Source organism: Capsicum annuum, unplaced genomic scaffold (genome assembly GCF_002878395.1).
Source record: "Capsicum annuum cultivar UCD-10X-F1 unplaced genomic scaffold, UCD10Xv1.1 ctg39388, whole genome shotgun sequence".
Taxonomy (NCBI): Eukaryota; Viridiplantae; Streptophyta; class Magnoliopsida; order Solanales; family Solanaceae; genus Capsicum; species Capsicum annuum.
Genome location: NW_025846603.1, coordinates 352 through 5,090, shown reverse-complemented (window position 1 = coordinate 5,090; position 4,739 = coordinate 352). Strand labels below are relative to the sequence as shown.

General features: G+C 33.0%; 1 long non-coding RNA gene across 1 annotated transcript; it reads right to left on the bottom strand.

The window, feature by feature from the left end:
- Positions 1 to 1,311: 1,311 nt before the first annotated feature.
- On the bottom strand, positions 1,312 to 3,363 carry LOC124891652. The gene is made up of 2 exons (XR_007049779.1): positions 2,996 to 3,363; positions 1,312 to 1,713 (listed from the first exon to the last, which is right to left on the bottom strand). It is a non-coding gene; the product is annotated as an uncharacterized LOC124891652 (long non-coding RNA).
- Positions 3,364 to 4,739: the final 1,376 nt, after the last annotated feature.

The window sequence follows — 4,739 nt, the reverse complement described above, 5'->3', positions numbered from 1 at the left end:
ATATATATTGTCGTATATCTTATTTAAAGTAGTACATATACATTGAATGGTGCATATATGTGTGTATATTTCTTCTATGGATGTGTATATTTAACGTATACATGTGTATATGTTTTATAAATTAGTATATATATATATATATATATATACATTGTAGTGTATATGTGTATATATTTTTTAAATTCTAGTGTAGTATATACTATATATATAGTGTGTATATATTGATTAACGTATTTAAAATGTATATAGGTGGGTATATACTGAAAAAAGGTTTTTTTGTTTTATTTTTTGACCGAGTTTGATCGGATTTTTAACCGGATTTGACCGGGTTTAGGTGGGTTTGACCAGGTTGGGTTAAGTGGGCTGGGCTAGGGTTGTTTTTAAATATTTTACTGTTGAGCTCGGACCGGCCCGACCCACTTAAATCCAAACTCGAACCCGGCCCAAAACCAGGATAATTTTAACGGGCCGGCTCCGGGTTGGCTCGGCCCGGCCCACTTAACAGGTTTAGGTTACTTCGATGAGTGAAGTCATAAAATGTTGCAAGAAGTTGGTGTCAGAAATTACCTCAAGACAACGTATTCTCTACTTTCACAAGGTAGGGGCTCGGTTGCGTACACATCACTTTTGGATAAAGTTTGAAGATGCGTCCTTTGTTTGATTACATCGATGAGATAAGTCATAAAAATATTGCAAGAAGTTGGTGCTGGAAATCACCTCAAGACATCATATCTCTACCTTTACAAGGTAGGGGCTAGGTTGCGTACATATCACTCTTGGATAAAGTTTGAAGATGTGTCCTTTGTTTGATTACATCGATGAGAGAAGTCGTAAAAATGTTGCAAGAAGTTGGTGCCAGAAATCACCTCAAGACAACGTATTCTCTACCTTCACAGGGTAGGGGCTAAGTTGCGTACACATCACTCTTGGATAAAGTTTGAATATGTGTCCTTTGTTTGATTACATCGATGAGAGAAGAAGGAAAAATGTTGCAAGAAGTTGGTGCTGGAGATCATCTCAAGATAGCATCGACCAGTAGTGGTGGAGTCAGGATTTTCATTAAAGGGGTTTAGAAGTAAACATACAAACTGGCCAAAGGGGTTTCAACATCTACTATGTATGCATAAATAATATTTTTAAGCACATAAAAATAGTAATTTTCCATCGAATGAGATTCGAATGAATCTTCTAGATGAAAAGTGGCTCCGCCCCGGTCAATCGGATGACAAGTTGGCCCTTTATTACCATGAAGATGCATTAGATCAAGAAAATGTACCTTAAAGATAGTCAACATATTTTGCTTAACTGAAATGACATGAACAACGATGACTCATATGATCGAGCCCAACTTATTTGGAATTAAAACATATTTAGTCAACACTTGTTATTCCTTTTCATTCAATAATAGAAACACTAAAAAATTTATATGTTTGAATTTGTTCATTATTATTCTTACCAAACGAAACACTAAAGACAAATAAAATGAAACACATACGAGACAAATACTCATTTGTTGTCTAGTGCATATATTGTCATTTGATCAAGATAAACCAAATAACTTTTTTTAACCCCACCCTGGAATTTTCAGTCGTTTTGCTTCATTGACACTCGAACTCATAACCTTAGGATTGGCTCGCGAGTCATTTGTAACTTGTGGTAGTAATCTCCTTCCGAATCCTGAGATTTTTGGATCTATATTCCATCTCGCGCTGACTGAAATTCAAGTATACAAATTCGACAAAATTAGATTATGGTTGGTATAAGATAATTAGAATGCATAAATTCAAACAATAAATGTAGCAACACCTATATGCTAGAACGGAGATTCGACATCACTACTACCATAATATGTAGAAATTAGACAGGCAGAGTCGGAATTTTCACCAAGAGGATTCAAAATCAGAATAAGTAAATACACGAATTAGTCGAAGGAGGTTCAACATCTGTTATTACTATATATACATAAAAAATAATTTTAATCATGTATAAATAATATAATTTTCTAACAAAAGCGGTTGGGATGAACCCATGACTTTAAGCTGATTCCGCCCAAGTTAGTGATATATTATCAAAATACTTATAGTTACGAGTAATTTAGCGACAAATTAACGACGAAATTGATAGTTATTTTCAATTGTTTTTCGTTTTTAGTGAATAAAGATTAAAATATAAAATTATAACATATAATCATTTAAATTTTTCACTATTATCCTTACAAATTAAAATAAGGTGATCTTGCTCGAAAAAATAATGGGATTATTCAAGAGATACTCCCAAATGAAGCCAAAGAAAGTGAGACAAATAAAATATAAATTTAAAATACATATAAGTTGTTTGAGCAAGATCAACAAATTATTTTTTTAACCCCTCCCTTGAACACCCATTCTTTTTGCTCCTTTGACACTCAAACTTGCAACTTTAGGATTGAATTTTGGAACGTTTATAATTTGAGGTAATAATCTCCTTCCGAATCCTGAAATTTCAGGATCTATATCCCATCCTGCGTTGACTGAAATTCAATTATATAAATTCGTCAAAATTAGATTATGGTTAGTATAAGATAAAATGCACACATTCAAACAATAATTAGTTCAGCAACACCTATATGTCAAGAGCCTAGATATGAAAATCACTATACTGTAGCTAAACCCTAATTAATGACGGATTAGTGATAAAAGAAAAAAGGTCAGCTCGATGCACTAAAGCTCCAGCAATATATGTACGAGTTCCAATGAAGGGTCGAACCGCAAAGGTTTATTTTACACAGCTTTACCTTACATTTCTGTAAGAGATTGTTTTTACGGGTTCTCCTGGTCATATGACAGTCACCTCAATAATTGATTAGTGATATATTATCAAACTATTTAAAATTTTTAGTTACGAGCAATTTAACAACAAAATTCATAATTATTTTCAATTTTTTCTTTTGTAGTGAATATATATAATGATAAAAATACAATATTATAATATAGAGATAAGCAAGAAGGAATCTAACCATTGGGTGCCATGAGAAGAATAGTGAATATGAAGCAAATCTTTAACAACACCATGCTAGAAATGAAACCCTTCATAGTGTAGTATGTGAATATGTCACTGCTTTTAGGAGGATTTAATTTATAGATCTTTGTATTATAGTTTTTTTATTTATTAGTGTAGACATTGACTTTTCAGGGATTTTACGAGACGAGCCCAATCCTAATAAGTTCTTGAAGGCTACAATATTCTAAATCCGACTTACAACTACATAAAGGGTATAACATATTTTCTTGAAGAGGCATTTCAGATATCTCATAAACTCCGGCGATATTCACAATGAGATCAAGGCGTTAAAAGCCGCATCTTTCTTAAAGTTTGTTCGATGTACGTTCCTTACTATATATATCTTCCTATATTTGAGAAATACATTATTAATCACCTTTAAATTATGGAGATAATCAAAGAGAAGAACCAAGACGAGATTGTATGTTCTACTTGCAATAATTTAATGAAAATTGCATTAAATTATTAGAAGGTGACAGTATTACTAGGTTGTCATGTAGTATACTGTAATCCACTACTCAATTGGTTCAATCGTCATGTAAATTGACTATTCAACCTAAAGATGCTATTCAAAGTTTTAGACTTAGCTGGCCTCTCATTTTTCAAAGTCAAATCCATAATTCAAACCCATTTTCTGTATAAAAAAAATTCAAAAATAATTCGTATGGTTATAAGATATTTTTATCAAAAAGTAAAGTAATGTGGAATGGTGTTGTTTCTTGGTGGCAAGTTTAAAAATGTTGACAATATATTTTATGAATGACAAGTGGTTGGGGGAGGACCCAACTAAAAAATTAGCAAATTATATGTGGGATAGCGGCACACAAAGGGCGTATTCAGAATTTGGAGATAATGGGTGTTTATTATGAAAATACTTTAAGCGTAGATTCATATATTTATATTTAAATATTTTTAAAAAAATAAAACACTGTTATATATGATCTAGGAAGAAGAGCGTAGATTCACGTGAACCTGCCCGGGCACGACATCAAGGAAATGGACAAATGGAAAAACTACATAACTAAGTAAACATAACTAGTATATCTATTGAACCTAACGCTAGTATATGAATATTCAAGTAAAATGCATACTCAAACACAACTTTAAATTCTGAAAAGGCGTAATACATAAATGTGTCCTTTAACTTGGCTTCAATTTTCATCTATGTCCTCCAACTTTAGATGTGTACAAGTAGGTACTTGTATAATGTTGAACAAGTACACGCATATGTCATATGTTGCATCTTACTCGACCAATTCAGGTCCTACATGTATTATGTCACATAGAACGCATGTGTCTATTTGTTTAACTTTATCCAAGTTTAAATGCCTATATGTACACATACAAATTAAAGTTGGAGATCATAGATGTGAACTGATTTCAAGTTGAAGGTAAAGGTGTCAAACGGGCCGGGCCGGGCCAACCCAGAACCGGCCCTTCCATTTTAACCGGGTTGAGGGCCGGTTTTGACGTTATCTGGGCCGGGCCGGGCCGGACCAAACAGTAAAAAAATTAAAACTCACCCTAACCCGACCCACTTAACTCAACCCGGTCAAACCCACCAAAACCCCGTCAAACCCGGTTAAAAACCGGTCAAACCCGTTTAAAAAATAAATAAATAATCCAATATACACTACATACACTCCAATATACACTATATACACTCCAATATACAATATATATTTTTAAAAAAATATATA